Source organism: Emys orbicularis, chromosome 19 (assembly GCF_028017835.1).
Source record: "Emys orbicularis isolate rEmyOrb1 chromosome 19, rEmyOrb1.hap1, whole genome shotgun sequence".
Lineage (NCBI taxonomy): Eukaryota > Metazoa > Chordata > Testudines > Emydidae > Emys > Emys orbicularis.
This window is the reverse complement of record NC_088701.1, coordinates 9,028,770-9,045,370: the sequence shown is the minus strand read 5'-3', so window position 1 is coordinate 9,045,370 and position 16,601 is coordinate 9,028,770. Positions and strand designations below refer to the sequence as shown.

Below are 16,601 nucleotides of genomic sequence, written 5' to 3'. Positions count from 1 at the left end.
ATCTTGCTGTTTACTGTTATCATGGCCCAGTCATAACTGGATCCAACTGGTTTTTCCTGCCATTGGCCACTCCAAGGACAATTTTACCTCAGACTGTTTTCCACCCTTGCTGGGACTGTACCATATTTTCCCGCCACTAAATGCGGAAAGGGACTGAGCTCCCTGCCGAGTGGTACAGTCCGTCCCAGTGACTGTGTGTGCACAGCTCAGGCCGTCCCAGCACGTTCTGGTCGAAGTGAAGAGCGAGGGAAGGAGACGTTCCTGCTCCTGGGTACAACACGGGGCCTGGTTGGGGGGCCTGGCTGCGGGGGCTGAGTGGAGGGGGGCTGAGGAGCCTGGCTGGGGCGGGGGGGGGCTGGGTGGAGGTGGGCAAGAGACTTGACTCGGGGGGGCAAGGGGCACTGCTAGGGGGGGGGCACCGGTTGGGGGGGACTTTCAGCTCGGTGGGGGGCCCTAACCGGAGTGGGTTGAGGCCCTACTACCCCAACCCAGTCCTCGCTTTAACCCTGCAAGGGGGCCCCGCCTTCCTCTGCGCCCCACGTGACCGGGTGGGGGATCAGCGGGGACCTGCGTGGCCCTGTCACCAGGCGCAGGCCCATGGGTGCCCAGGCACAGCCCCCGCAGCGCCAGAAGTGGGGGGCTGCGGCGCTCGGCCGTCATCAGCCTTGCAGACATCGACCCACCAGCACCCCAGTTGCTTTATACTCAAATCAGTCACTGGGGGGGCTGGGCCCATCCATCAGTGACACTAGAGGGAACTGGGCCCCTCCATCAGTGTCACTAGTGGCCGTCGCCCAGCGTCACAGACACTCCCCAGAGCACGGCAGGGAGAAGCCAGGGCGCGCACAAGGGTAGGAGCAGAGCAGGGGCAGAACCCAGGAGTCCTGACTCCAGCCCTGCCCCGCACACAGCTGAGTCCCACTTCCATCCACAGGACTCGAAGGTGCGTGAGAGAAGGCAGAGATGACCCCATCCGGGCTGAAGGCGGTGGTGCGCGAGAGTGAGTGCAGAGCTGGGGGGTCTGAGCCCGGTCGGGGGCAGAATCCAGTCGGGTGTGGGTCTGGGGGAACAGGACCCCCAGTTGGGGGGCCCGGGGAGGGCAGGGCGGGGCGCTTATGGGGGTGTCGCACCCTCGGGGAGGATTAGGAGTCAGTCAGAGCAGAAAGAACAGGAGTACTTGTGGCACCTTAGAGACTAACAAGTTTATTAGAGCATAAGCTTTCGTGGGGTACAGACTAACACGGCTGCTACTCTGAAACCAGTCAGAGCAGAGAGCTCCTCCTCCCCCTGCCTGCCTGTCACACACCAGGAGGGTGTCTGCCCCACCCCCAAGGGCTGCCCCCTCCCATAGGAGCTGCACTTTGGGGGGAATCATCGTCATCTCTTTCCATCGGGGTGACTCCTGCCAGGGCCGGTGCAAGGATATTTTGCGCCCTAGGCGAAACTTCCACCTTGCACCCCCTCTCCTCCCCCAACCACCTCCGAAAACTAGTAAACTTAGCGTTATAAACAGCCTGTCAGAACGGGTAACAGCTGCACACGAGGAGAAAAATGACGTCATAGCCACTTTGTACCGTAGTGAAGCAGTACGCTTCTGCCCGGCCACAACGCAGAGCTGGCATAGGCTATAGCTGTAATGTAGGAGAGAACAAGTTAAAGCCTTACACCTGATCAGCATGGCCTCCACTGCCTTGTGCATGCTGGACTCTGAGGTGTTAGTTGCTATGTGTTAGTCATTATCTTCTGGCAACACCCTGACCCGCTGTGTGGGCTGTGTTACTTCAGAAGCCCAAGCCACTCTGAATCTCCAGCCCCAGCTGCAGTGGACGGGGCCTGTGGCTATATCCAGACCACAGGCCTGGGGTTTAAAAGACCCTTGGAAAGTGGATTCAGTTCAGATGTTCCATGGTTGCCCCCAGAACTGGGACAGAGCAAAAGTGGCCCACAGGTCAGGACCGCCGGTGGTGCTAATAACCCTTAGCTCTTCTCTTAGTTTTTCCTCAGTAAATCACACAATTAGGAGGGCCTGACACGTGACTTTTGAATACTTGGGCTGGGCCATACTGCCCCGGTTCAAGAGGGGTCTCTGAACAGGAATAGCAGGGGGCTGCAGGTCAGGAGTGAGGGGCATCTGCAGAGCCGTGAGGTGGGGGGGGGAGAACCCAGGACTGGAATAGCTGCAGGTCAGGAGTGAGGAGCTCTGGCAGAGCTGGTGGGGACAGACCAGGGCTGGCATAGCAGGGGGCTGCAGTAGAGGGCACTGGCGGAGCTGGGAGTGGGTGGGATCCAAGGGCTGGGATTGCGGGGGCTGAGGACAGGAATGAGGGGCATCTGCAGAGCTGTGAGATGGGGAACCCAGGACTGGAATAGCTGCGGTTGAAGAGTGAGGAGCACTGGCAGAGCTGGTGGGGGACAGACCAGGGCTGGGATAGCAGGGGGCTGCAGACAGGAGTGAGGGGCACTGGCAGAGCTGGGAATGGGAGGGAGCCCAGGGCTGGGGTAGCAGGGGGCTCCAGTCAGTAGTGAGGGGCACTGGCACAGCTGGTGGGGGCAGCCCAGGGCTGGTGTGGGGGGCCGTAGCTGCAGTTCAGGGTTGAAATGCCTGTATTACGGTAGGACCCAGGAGCCCAAGTCATGGACCAAGGCCCCATTGTGCTGGGTGCTGTACATTATTCATTAGGTGTATTACGGTAGTTCCCAGGAGCACCAGTCGTGGGCCAGGACCCCATTGTGCTGGGTGCTGTACATTATTTATTAGGTGTATTACGGTAGCACCCAGGAGTGCCAGTCATGGGTCAGGGTACCATTCTGCTGGGCATAACAAAAAGATGGTGCTTGGCCCGAAGAGCTGACTATCTAATTGCTTAGCTTGGCCGTGGAAGGTGCCCAGGAGACAGGCCGGCAGTTCCCTGAGCGGGGCATGCCTTGGAGGGGTTCTTTGTGCAGGACTCAGGATTCGAAGTCTTTGTCGTGTTGTCGTCCCCCACACACAGTAGAGGGTCCCTGGATCCCCTCCAGTCAAGAGGTGCTGGACAGGATCTGTTCTCTTGCTGCACGGGGCCAGATCCTTAGTTCAGCTGCGCTCGTATCCAGCCTGGCAGAAAGGAAGGGGGATCAGAGCCATGGCCCATCTAGCCTGCCACCCCACCACGATCGCTGACTGGGGGCTCTGCTAGGAGCACATCACTAGCTGGACTGAGAGCAGCCTCTGAGCCACTTCCCCAAGGGGTCCTTCCACCAGCCAGTGGGTCCTGGCTCAGGGCACAGCCGTCCCATCCAATCCCCACCACTAATCCCCATCTCTTTCCCTCGCAGAGATCCTCAGCGTTGTCTTTCGCAGCGTGAAGAAGGAAGGAGAATGGAAGGTAAGCAGGCCGGGCCTGCTGCCCTGGTGTCCCCCTGGGGATATGCTGTATCCATATATCGTGCTCCTTCCCCTCCAGCTTCTTGGGATTCATTAGGACCCTGAGGTTTTCCAGGCTGGATCAGATCCCTGCTCTGTCTAGCCGATCATCCGCCCCCAGCTAGGCTTGGGTATGTCTGCATTCCCGCTGTGCTGGATAAGACCCAGCTGGTCCAGCTAGCCCCATATCTCCCCCCACACACACCGGATCAGACCACTGGGCCCAGTGAGCCAGCCTGGGTGGGAGGAGGAGCAGGAAAGCACCAAGCATGGGGGCAGCATGCACCATTGGGCAGGCAGGTTATTGAGCCCCCGGCATGGACTGGGCTGGGGTGTGTGGAGCAGTGGGCTTGGCCGGTGCGGCAGAGGGAGCACAGGGGACTAGGTTTCCCAGTGGCTGAATCTGGTGCAGCAGGATGCTGGGCTGCACGGAGCAATGGGTTCATTCGGCACGGCAGGAAGGCAGTAGAGATGTTGGGCCGATGGCCTACAGGGCTTTCCTAGGGGAACACGGAGACTCCCCTCGTTCCATTCCTCTGTGCCCTGATCCTGGTTCTGTCCGAGGGCTGGGGAGCGGGTATCTGGTGGATCAGAGGAGGGCACTGGGAGCTAGGACTCCTGGGTTCTGTCCCTGCCTCTTGCACTCACCCTGTCACCTGGGCCAAGAGGCTGATCTCCTCCGGTCTAGGAGGATGGAACCATTCGGAACGGCCGGGTGTCCCAGGTTTGTCTCCGACATCTCGTACCAGCCACTCTGCTCGGAGCCGCTCTCCTTGTCGCTCCTCACGCAGTCCTTAGCACGGTCAGCTCAGCCAAGTGCAGGCTTGGTAACGGCCCTGCCGCTCTGCTGTGGAAGGGCTGGGCCAGGAGCCGTCGGCTCTGCCGTTAGCAGTCGCTCTGCTCCCTTGGCTGTGCCGTGGATGATGATGGTGGGCGGCTGGGCTCAGGGCAGTGACTAGCTCGTCCGAAGCGGCACGCTCCCCTCTCGCTACCCCAGGTGCTGATCATGGACCACCCCAGCACGCGCATCCTTTCGTCATGCTGCAAGATGTCCGACATCGTGGACGAAGGCATCACACGTGAGTGGCCCCTCCCTCCCGTCTGCTCCCCCCACCAGGGCTCCCCTCCCCCTTGGATACACCTCACAGTCGGGGAGTTGACTTGTCTACATTCACATTTGCATCTAGTTTTCCCCCTTTGCAGCCCCCTAGATGCCCTCCTTGCTATTGGTACCTTCCCAGCCAGATCTAGTTCCCTTAGCCCGGCGCTTTCAGCCCCTGGAGCCTCTTCACCGCTTTTCTCAGACTCCCGTTAACTCCTCGCTGCTCCTCCCCCATGCTGTGGGCAGGGTCCTGGCAGAGGAGGGGGAATGCTGGCTCCCTGCTCCAGGGTGGAGGAGCCCTGGGCTTGAGGGGCACAGAGCTGAGCCAGCGCTCTAGGGGGCTGTCCCCAGCACAGTACAGAGGGACGTTTCCTCCCTGCTCTGTACTGGGGCAGCATCGCAGCCCATGGCCCCACATCAAAGCTGCTGCTGCATTGTAGCCTGTGGAACCCCTCAGCCTGCTGCCAGCGAACATCCCTGTTCCCCTTGGCTTCCCCTCCGCCCATCCCGGTGGAGAGCGGCTGGGGCGGGTGGCTAGGACACACTGACCTGCGCCCAATGTCTGCTCTCTCCTAGTTGTGGAAGATATTAACAAGCGCCGGGAGCCAATCCCCAGCCTGGAGGCCATCTACCTGCTCAGCCCTGTGGAGAAGGTAGGAGCTCGGGCCTGGGGCAGCTGGATGGGGAGCAGGGGAGACCCCGGGGCAGCACCTAGTGCAGCCTGGAGGTGACGCTGTCCGGGGGGATGCGCAGCACAAGGTCAGGATGGGAATGGGGCCAGTAGGGGCTCCCCAAGAGGCTGTTTCCCCGGAGCTGGGCTTCGTGTTCTTTGCCACGTGAGGCACAGACTGTCCCCCAGACCTCTCCGCAGTGCAGTCCCGTGGGGGTTGGATGGGAAGGTGCAGCAGGCGGAGAGAGGCAACCTCAGCTAGGCTGACCAGATAGCAAGTGTGAAAAACCGGGACAGGTGTTGGGGGGTAACAGGAGCCTATAGAAGGGAAAAAAACTAAATATTGCGACTGTCCCTATAAAATCGGGACATCTGGTCACCCTAAGTCCTCAGCTGAGACTCAAAGTGAAGGAGAATCGCTGAGGCAGAGGCTCAGGTAGCAGGGGCTGTGGGGGAGGAGGCTCCTGCGTCTGCAGCAGGGAGGCCAGTGGAGGGAGACCAGGGGCAGGGGGGTGAAAACCAGCCCACCTCCCGATGGCATCATGCTGGGCCCTGAGTCCCCAGGGGCTGAGCATGGGCTGGGCCCTTCGGGCAGCAGGGAGGGGCCTCGGCTGGTGCTGACAACCCCTCCTCTCCCCCCTTTGCAGTCGGTGCAGGCTCTGATCGATGACTTCCAGGGCACCCCCACCTTCACCTACAAGGCAGCTCACGTCTTCTTCCTCAGCCGTGAGTATCTGGGGCGGGGAATCCCCCTGCCGGGAGCCTGGCCAGCGGCACACTGGAGCCTGGGGGTGGGGGGGTCTCTCTCTGCCAGCAGGCCAATGCGCAGCACCCTGATTACGCTCTGCCCTCCTGCAGGGGGATGCAGACCCAGCAGGCCAGACCGAACGACCCCACCGATCCCTTCCCCCCCCTTCTCCCCCATGGGCCTGCCTCCAGCCAGCACGGCTCACAGACACCTGCAGGGTGCGCCCAGAAAGGCGGCCTCTGGCTACCATTCCCAGCATGCATTGCTCCATCAGTCCCAACTGGGGTGTGGGAATGGTATACCCAGAATACCCAGTGTGTCAAGGTCACATCTGCTTCTCCCCATTACAGCCCAAGTCCCTGTTCCTCCTTGTGCATCATCCTGAGTTGTACACTCCAGTCACTTCCCCCTGTGGTGGGCTGAGGGCAGGGTGTGAGAAAGGGACTGCGTAGGAGAGATTGTGCCCCCGCCCTCCTCGCTGCTGATGCTGCAGAAGCCGAGAACCTGGCGTGACTCTGGTTCAGGGGGGTTGGACTCATAGTTGACTCCTGTGTGGCCCTGCTGATCTGCCCAGGTTCCCCACAGGTGTGCAGCACTACTGCCCCTGCTGTGCCCGTCCTGGCCCTGTCCGTGGGGGCTGGCGCTGTGCTGGTGGTCCTGAGCCCTGTGCCTGTCACCCCCACCCACTGCCTTTGCCTTGCAGCCTGTCCTGACCCTCTGTTCAACAAGCAGGGGGATGCAGACCCAGCAGGCCAGACCGAACGACCCCACCGATCCCTTCCCCCCCCTTCTCCCCCATGGGCCTGCCTCCAGCCAGCACGGCTCACAGACACCTGCAGGGTGCGCCCAGAAAGGCGGCCTCTGGCTACCATTCCCAGCATGCATTGCTCCATCAGTCCCAACTGGGGTGTGGGAATGGTATACCCAGAATACCCAGTGTGTCAAGGTCACATCTGCTTCTCCCCATTACAGCCCAAGTCCCTGTTCCTCCTTGTGCATCATCCTGAGTTGTACACTCCAGTCACTTCCCCCTGTGGTGGGCTGAGGGCAGGGTGTGAGAAAGGGACTGCGTAGGAGAGATTGTGCCCCCGCCCTCCTCGCTGCTGATGCTGCAGAAGCCGAGAACCTGGCGTGACTCTGGTTCAGGGGGGTTGGACTCATAGTTGACTCCTGTGTGGCCCTGCTGATCTGCCCAGGTTCCCCACAGGTGTGCAGCACTACTGCCCCTGCTGTGCCCGTCCTGGCCCTGTCCGTGGGGGCTGGCGCTGTGCTGGTGGTCCTGAGCCCTGTGCCTGTCACCCCCACCCACTGCCTTTGCCTTGCAGCCTGTCCTGACCCTCTGTTCAACAAGCTGCGGAAGTCACGGATCACCAAGGCCATCAAAATCCTCAAGGAGATCAACATGGCCTTCCTGCCCTATGAGAGCCAGGTAAGGGGTGACCGGGCTTTGGAGGAGCAGGGCCGCAGGGCAGATGGGTGACGTATGACACCCCAACCTTAGTGTTCCACATGGCTCAGGGCGGGGACACCTTTCCCTTCTAGGGCCCTGGGTTTGACGCCAGCCCAGGGCAGCACGTTTTCCCCAATGGCTCGTTCTGTTCGTCCAGTGAAATAAGCGACAGCGGCAGACGCGCGTTGATGCCGGGTTTGCCTGTGGCTACGCTGGGGCTTTCGCCAGACTAGAAGCATGTCCAAGCCCCCTCCCCCAACATTGACTTCTCCAGGGCAGAGATACACCGCTGCAGCTCAGTAAGGACCTGAATCCGGGGCATCTTCATCCCAGGCTGGTGCATGAATCTCTGGGCCGCTGTCCCTCTACCACAACAGGAGTGGCTTTGGCAAAGGGATCTCTCCCTCACTAGGGGCTCGTTCCGGCTCCGCCAGGCTGGCCTGGTCCAACAGCGCATCTTAGGGGCGCGGTATGGGGCACAGCTGGCCTGACTGCCAGCAGTTGGCACCAGGGTCTGACCTCTGCTCCCCCCGCCCCCCAGGTGTACTCCCTGGACAGGCCACAGAGTTTCCACAACTGGTTCAGCCCCTGCTGCGCCTGGGAAAGGAACAAGGAGCTGGAGATGCTGGCAGAGCAGATTGCTTCATTGTGTGAAACCCTGGAGGAGTATCCAGCCATCCGCTACAGGAAGTGAGTGTGCCCGGGGGGAGGGGTACCCAGCCATCCGCTACAGGAAGTGAGTGTGCCCGGGGGGAGGGGTACCCGGCCATCCGCTACAGGAAGTGAGTGTGCCCGGGGGGAGTGGTACCCGGCCATCCGCTACAGGAAGTGAGTTTGCCCGGGGGGAGGGGTACCCGGCCATCCGCTACAGGAAGTGAGTGTGCCCGGGGGGAGGGGTACCCGGCCATCCGCTACAGGAAGTGAGTGTGCCCGGGGGGAGGGGTACCCGGCCATCCGCTACAGGAAGTGAGTTTGCCCGGGGGGAGGGGTACCCGGCCATCCGCTACAGGAAGTGAGTGTGCCCGGGGGGAGGGGTACCCGGCCATCCGCTACAGGAAGTGAGTTTGCCCGGGGGGAGGGGTACCCGGCCATCCGCTACAGGAAGTGAGTGTGCCCGGGGGGAGGGGTACCCGGCCATCCGCTACAGGAAGTGAGTGTGCCCGGGGGAGGGGTACCTGGCCATCCGCTACAGGAAGTGAGTTTGCCCGGGGGGAGGGGTACCCGGCCATCCGCTACAGGAAGTGAGTGTGCCCGGGGGGAGGGGTACCCGGCCATCCGCTACAGGAAGTGAGTGTGCCCGGGGGGAGGGGTACCCGGCCATCCGCTACAGGAAGTGAGTGTGCCCGGGGGGAGGGGTACTCGGCCATCCGCTACAGGAAGTGAGTGTGCCCGGGAGGAGGGGTACCCAGTTATCCCTTATAGGAAGTGAGTGTGCCATGGGGAGGTACCCAGCCATCCGCTACAGGAAGTGAGTGTGCCCAGAGGGAGACGGTTACCTGGTCATCTCCTACAGGAAGTGCGTGTGCCCCTGGGGGAGGAGCTGTTTCTACCCACAGGGTTTGTCTTTGCTGCAGGGCCCATGAAGATAACTTCCACCTGGCGCATGCTGTACTGGCCAAACTCAAGGTGTTCAAGACATACGAGCCCAGCATGGGAGAGGTGAGCGAGCTGTGCCGGCCACGCCCTCACCATGGGACAGAGCTGCGAGGGGAGGGGGAGTACATGAGAAGTAGAAGGAAGGAGGAGTGATTTAGAACCTGCTCGGAGATCCTGGCGGGGGGAGGGGTGGGGTCTAGACCCCCTTGGAGATCCTGAGGGCTCGGGAGAAAAATAGCATTCCCTGTGTGGTTGGACTAACGGCCCCAGCCCTTCTCTAACAATGGCCGTGGGCGGATCGCAAAGTGCTCTACAAAGGCCAGTGTCCTTATCCCCTCTCTATGGATGGGGAAACCGAGGCACCGACTGGGGAAGTGTGTGCCCAGCACAATCTCTGTTTATAAACAGGGCAGTTCGGTCACAGAAGTAAGCTTTGCACACAGAGCCTCTTCCACACCTGGACACTCCTGTCTGTGTGTGCTCCTACACCCATCACCGTGGTATCGGAACCTCACTAATGAATTCAGCCTCCCAGGGGAGGCAGGGGGGCCTGTGTTACAGATGGGAAACTGAGGCATGCAGGGAGTCTGTCAGAGCAGGAGTAGAACCCAGCTCTCCTGAGCCTTAGCCACAAGTCAGCCCTGACCCAGCTCCTGCCGTCCCCGTCCCACCCCCAGCAGAGGGGAGCTGCAAACCCACCCTGCCCTGGATTCTCGCATGGGAAACCCAGTGGCTCCTGTCTCCCTAGGAGAAGCAAAGTGATGTAAAATCCAAGGCCTGCCCAGATCTCTCCCTCCTGTTGCTTCTGTTCTTGCTTCCAGCCTTTGCCGAGCTGCTGGGAGACTGTGCACCTGTGACCAACTGGGAATGTTTGTAATATCTTTTATGAAGCCGATGCGTGCCTCAGTTTCCCCTATATGTTTCATGGCTTCTCTGGTGGGGCGTGGGGGGAAGGACTCTCAGGGAAGGTAAGAATCATGGTGTGGGGGGGTGTCACATCCCTGTCTTGGTGAAATGAAGAGAATCCAACCCAGATCAGCCTGGGGGCCAGAAAGACCATGACATCTCCAATGGCTCCTGGCTGGACACTCCCAGCAGGGAATCGGAGCAGGGGCCCCAGCTCGAGAACACAGGGTTGGGAAGGTTTGAGCTGGGGGATAAGTGGGGGAAGCTGGGAGCTCTCGCCTGAGAACTGACCAAGGTCAGACTGAAGAGGCCTGGTCTACAGGAGGCAATTGCCTCGCTCGGGGGTATGAGAAAGGCGGCGTCACTGAAGCGGCGCAGCTGCAGGGGTTTACATATAGACAGGCCCTGAGCGAGAGACCCGGAGCCTGAAAACAGGTTTCGCTGCAGCTCGGCCGGGCTCTGGGCTAACGAGAACGGCCTCTTGCTTTAACCTTCAGTGGGCTGGGCTGCCCGGGCTGGGGTCCAGGTGCCTAAGAAACCCGACTGTTCTGACAACGCTGGGGGAGTGGCCCTGTCACCCGGGCTGAGTGGCATCGGGCCCTGCGGAGTGGACGGGTTTGTCCCAGGGTCTGTCTCAGCTGGACTCGCTGGGCAGGGCTCACGGGGTGAAGCCCAGCGGTTCGGTCTCAGGAGGTGGGAGGCCGTATGGCTTGTCCTGGAGGAAGAGAGAGACCTGTTGGGGTCTGGCACAGCAAAGGGCTTCCTCCCAGAGACTTCCCCAGCTGGGGCCCTGGCACCGACCCTGTGGATCCATGAGCGCACCTTTCCTCTCTACTTTCCCATCCACCGAGGCAATGTTGTCTAGTGGCTAGAGCCTTGGACTGGGACGGGAGACCGAGGTTCTATTCCCAGCTGGGTGACCTTGGGCAAGTCACCTCCCCTATTTGTGCCTCAGTTTCCCCATCTGTAAAATGGGGATAATGATACCAGTCTCGGGCAGGGGGGCCCCCTCTGGGATAGCTGGCTGCCATGGCACAGACGCTCTGTAACTCACAGCTGGCAGCACAGGCCTGCCTCCAAAGGGGAGCCTGGCACACACCTGGCTGCCCAAACCATCTACCCAGGGAAGGGATTGACAGCATGCTTGTTAACCACTGGAGCTACTTGCTGCAGCAGAGCTGGCTCCAGCCTGCAGCCCCCGTCTGATCTGTGCTATTCTCAGGAGCTGAGAGCGGCGCTGGGGAGGGCAGAGTCCTGCTCCGTGCACACCCTGCTCCTCTGAGCCCCCCCAGGGATATTCCTGAGACTCTTGCCAAGCCTCCCTGTCACAGGTGTCAGCACTATCCCTATGTTACACGGGGGAAACTGAGGCATGGAGCAGCGTGCCAGGAGTAGGTGGCAAAGGCAGGAATAGGAGCCAGGAGTCCAGACAGCACGCCCACCGCAGGGCCGGGAGGGCTGACTCAAGCTCCTGCTCTCAATGCAGTGCTGGCTCCATGCTGCACAATCCCGGCTGGCCAGTCCAGTGTGCCCCCGCCTTGCCAGCTGGCGCAGAACCCCAGGGACTCTTGTAGCATGGCCTCTAGCAGTCAGGTCTCCAAAGCCACCCAGCCCACGGTCACGGCGCCCTGGGGCCTTGTCTGCAGTAGTCCCTCTTGCCCTGATGTTTCCCAGCTGCCAGCCCTGAGGGGTAGCTGGCTCAGGCAGTGCTGTGGCACTCACCAGTGCACTAAGCGCCCCTCTGTTCTGGGGGGTGACCTGGTGGTTACGCCAGCCCCCATCTGCACTCGGGGATCCCTCCAGCCGAGCTGAACTAGCAAAGGTGTGAGCAGAGTCCGGGAGGGGCGCTGGGCATAGCAACCCCCCCAGGCTGGGTAGTGCTGGAGAGGAATGATGGTGCCAGTTCTGGGTTCATGTCCCTGCTTTGCCACAGACTTCCTGTGTGACCTTGGGTGAGTCACCCAGCCCCTCTGGGCCTCCATCCCCCTCTGCAATGGGGTGACAGCCCTGCCCAGCCCCACGTGCATGGGGGGGCAGGATGCAGCAATGATAGTGCTACAGTGGTGGGGTCCAGATACTCCTCTGAGAGAGGCGCTCCCCCGTCAGCCTCAACCCATTTACCCAGAGGCTGTGGAGACCAAGTGTGGCTGAAAATCGGGCTACGTACTGAGGTGGGACAGTTGGGGAAGGGTCAGGGGCTGTACGTCCCCGGCCCCCCTGACTGTTTGTGCTACCCAGCAAAGAGCAGACGCAGCCCCTTGCTGAGGTGCTCCTGGGTGGGCTTGGGTTCCACTGGAGCTGCTGGAGCCGGTTTCAGAGCCGTCTGCCATGGGAGCGCAGGGCTGGTCTCCTATCGCCACCTGCTGTGCTAAGAGGGCAGTGCATGCTGATCAGGCAGGGAGCGGGGGCTGGGCCAGCCCCTAATGATGTGGGTCTGAGATGCTGACCATTTGAGTGGTCTCTGTCCAGCTGGATGCTGGGGGGGGCCACCCAGGCTGGGAGTGGGGAGCTAAAGCCTCATATGGGGTCCCAGCTCAGATGCAAGGTGGGGCATCGGGATAACGTCCCATTGTCCCCCTCTGGGACCTTATATCAAAGAGTCTCTGGGCCTGGTGTTGGTTAACGATAGACTACCCAGGGCCTTCTGGTGTAGTTCCCCCCCTTCCCACGCAGCATATGGGGCAGGGCGCAGTCGGGGGGCTGCCTTGTAAGGGGCATGCTCCCGTTGGTGGAGAGGCACGAGCAGAGAGCGTGCTTGGGGGAGTGGCCATTGCTATTTGCACGAGGGGCAGGTGGCCCGTCCCTGCAGGGGGCGTTGCAGCGCAGCTGGGTGGGGAGCTCTCCCTGCTGGTCAGGGCGGGACCCCAGGGCACGTCTCAGCTAGCTTGGTGGGTGTCTCCTGGCTTCCCCTGGGGTTGGGGGCTGGGCCACAGAGAGGGTGGGTGGTGAAGTTTCAGGCCCACCAGGGCCCATTGGATTGTGCCGTGTAAGCCAGGCCAGGAACCATCCGCCGGAGCAGGGGGTGACGGGTCTCTCGCTCCTTTGCTCCAGGGCCCCGACAAAGCCCGCTCTCAGCTGTTGATCGTGGACCGGAGCTTCGACCTGGTGTCCCCACTGCTGCATGAGCTCACCTTCCAGGCCATGGCCTACGACCTGCTCAGCATCGAGAACAACACCTACAGGTAGGGCCTGGCTGCCAGCAGGGGGCGCCCCGCACTCCTCCTCAGGCGGGCTGGGGGGATGTGACCCAGGCACCGGCACTGCTCTGTAGCTCCCACGCTCGGAGGAGGGGTGTCGCAGCCTGACCCCATCCCCCCTCCGCAGGTACGAGACAACGGGCACCAGCGACTCGCGGGAGAAGGAGGCGCTGCTGGATGAAGATGACGAACTCTGGGTGCAGCTACGCCACATGCACATCGCTGACGTCTCCCAGTGAGCGCGCTCAGCCCTGCCCCTGACACGCCCCTCTGTGCCCCGTCCATCACCCCGGATATGCCCCTCCGTGCCCCACCCAGGGCCGGGACCCATCCGCCCCCGCCCTCCCCGGACACACCACTTTGTGCCCCACCCAATGCCTAGTCCGGGACTCGTTACCCCCCCCTTCGGTACACCTCTCCCCTCCCCGCCCAGTGCCAGGACCCCCTACCCCCACTTTGGCACAGCCCTCTCCTCCCCGCCCACTGCCAGGACCTCCCCCTCGGACACACCTCTCCCACCCAGTGCCAGGACAGCCCACCCCGTTGACACCCCCCCTCTTTTCCAGTGCCGGGACTTCCCCCATCCTCCCCTTCAGACACAGCCCTCCCCACCCTGGGGCCCCCTCGGACACACCCCTCCCCTTCCCTTCCCACCCAGTGCTGGAACCCCACTCCCCCTTGGATACACTCCTCTCCCACCCAGTGCAAGGACACCCCCCAGCAACACACCCCTCTCCTGCTCACTGCCAGGACTCCCCCTTCCCCTCCCACCCAGTGCTGGGGCCTGTCCCTCAGACATGCTCCTCTCTGAGTGCTGAGACCCCCTGGACCCAGCCCCTCTCCCCAAAGGACCCCTGAGCGCTCCCTTCCAGAGCAACTGTCTGCATCTCCTCTTGGGGATCCCCCTGGACACTGTCTTCCCCCGATCCCAGGATCTCCCCAGGCACCTCACAGCCCCTTGAGTGAGTCCCTCACTGACCTCCTGCTGGGCCTGCCTCTGCCCCCAGGCCCCACCCCCATCAGGGCACCAGGAGCCCCCAGAGGTGCACTGAACTCTGCCTTGGGGTAACTTGGGAAGAGCCCCCCCCGCCCCATCTGAGACTCTCGAGGCAGAGAACCGTGGTGCCCGTGGGGTGGGGGCTCCATCCCCTGTAGCATAGGAGAGGGCACCCCCTACCTCTAAGGCAGTGCCTGGCTCCAGCCTGACCCCTCTCCCTGCTGCAGGAAGGTGACTGAGCTGCTGCACACCTTCTGTGAGAGCAAGAGGCTGACCACGGACGAGGTGCGGTGGGGGCTGGGAGGGGGAGCGATTGGGGAGTCTGGGACGGGGGGACCCATCCCACTGCCACTGATGGGGAGGGGAGGCTGCCCTGCTGCCCTAGGAGGGGTTGGGGCGGGGCTGTCCAATTGCTCCCAGGGTTTGCCTGTAAAGGGCTAAGAGGTGTATGTGGAGCCCCCTGCCCCGCAGCCAGAGCTCTGGAGCTCCCCACGGTGAGGGAGGGCAAAGGCCCATGGGGCGGGGTCAGAAAGCAGGGTCAGGGCCTTGCAGGGAGAGCTGCAGGGAGCCAATGCTGGCATCTCCCTGGCCCGCTGCCGCTTTACACCTCAAGGGGCACTCGGGTTGCGGGGCTCCCGTCTCATTCCAGCTGGCCTGGGAAGAGCAGGTCTAACCCAAGCCACAGCCACACGTGGCCTGAGTGACCCACCCTGGCACGCGTGGTTGGGCTGCTGCGGCTGTCCCCAGGCGAGGCCTCTGCCTTGCAGGGGGCTCTGTGTGCTGGGAGGGGCCGGGATCTCACCACCGCCTCCCTCCAGGCCGACATCGAGGACCTGTCCCAGATCCTGAAGAAGCTGCCTGAGTACCAGAGAGAGCTGAACAAGGTAACGGGGCTGGGGCTGTTAGTGGGGGGGGGCAGGGCATTCAGTGGGGCTGATGGGGGGGCAGGGTGCTCTGTGGGGCTGGTGAGGGACAGTAGGGACTCTCTGGGGGGCAGGGCACTCTGGGGCACTCCGCTTTACTGCCTGATGAGAGCTTCTGACCTGTCCCATCGAGCAGAGCCATTTCCCCCCCAGGTGCTGTGTGGCACCATGGGCAGCAGCCTGCCCGTCAGTGCCCAGAGCTGCCATGTTAGCCGCAGCAATGGCAGCCCTTGGGTAACGCCCACGCCTTGCTGCTGCAGCTCTCGGGAGAGGGCCTTGGTGGGCTTCCAAACCAGCCCGTTGGAGCCACTCCTGGTGCCACTGGGCCACGTGCCAACAGAAAGCTCCTGGCCACTGGCACAGGTACCCCGACACCTGCTGGTCTCCAAGCCCCCAACCTCATGCTGACTAACAGAGAAGCCGTGGGCTGATTTGGAAGCTGCTCCCTCCTCCTGATCCTCCCCTCCAGCTGCCCCACTCCATCCCAGAGGTGGCTGCACTTCAGTGCTGGGCAAAACAATCCCTATATACTCGGCTTACACAGCCGATTGGGGCTGCTCCTCTGGCCAAGGGGCCCTCCTTGGGGGCTGGGGGTGCTCTGGACCAGCCGGTGATGCAGTGCCGCAGTAAACTCCCCCCTGTCCCGGTCTCTCCCCGCAGTACTCCACGCACCTGAACCTGGCCGAGCACTGCATGCGGCACTTCAAAGGGACGGTGGAGAAGCTGTGCAGCATGGAGCAGGTGGGTCTGTGGGCAGAGCCTGGCTGGGGGCCAGAGTCTGGCTCATGGACTCAGCCCGGAGAAAGGGGTCTCAGAGCCGCAGGCTCGCTGGAGCCAGGGCCAGCCCCCCCATGTAGCACCGCGGGTGCAGAAGGGGGACATGGGGCTTGGGTTACTCCCTGGGGGCCCGTTGCTCACCCCAGGGGGAGCTGACCCCAGGGAGGAGGGGGCCCTGGCACAGGGGGTAGGCGACCTGTGGGTCGTGGGGCTATTGCGTCTCCCATCCTGCTGTGGGGCAGGAGGAAGCGGAGCAGCCTGACCTGGGCCTTGTGTGTGCGCCCCCCTCCCCCCCAGGACCTGGCCATGGGGACGGACGTGGATGGGAAGGTGATCAGGGACCCGATGGAGATCATCCGGCCCGTCCTGCTGGACCCCAGCGTGCAGGCAAGACGCGCATCATCCTGCTCTACATCTTCCTGAAGAACGGTAACGCCACAGGCCTGCAGGGCGCAGCTCTGGGAGGCCTGCTGCTGCAGGGGGTGCTCCTGGAGGCGGGGCCCAGGCCTGTGGGGCTGGGGGGGAATAGCACTGCTCAGACTGGCACGCCCCCAGCCACGCAGGGCGTCTCCCAGCCAGCCGCTTCCCGGGGCCTGTGTCCAGCCTGGGGGGTCACAGAGGCCTCGCCTGGGGACAGCCGCAGCAGCCCAACCACGCGTGCCAGGGTGGGTCACTCAGGCCACGTGTGGCTGTGGCTTGGGTTAGACCTGCTCTTCCCAGGCCAGCTGGAATGAGACGGGAGCCCCGCAACCCGAGTGCCCCTTGAGGTGTAAAGCGGCAGCGGGCCAGGGAGATGCCAGCATTGGCTCCCTGCAGCTCTCCCTGCAAGGCC

General features: G+C 62.5%; 1 pseudogene; it reads left to right on the top strand.

Moving 5' to 3' along the window:
• The first annotated feature begins 963 nt into the window (after positions 1-963).
• Positions 964-16,503, top strand: LOC135891977 (syntaxin-binding protein 2-like; annotated as a pseudogene).
• The last annotated feature ends 98 nt before the right edge of the window (positions 16,504-16,601 follow it).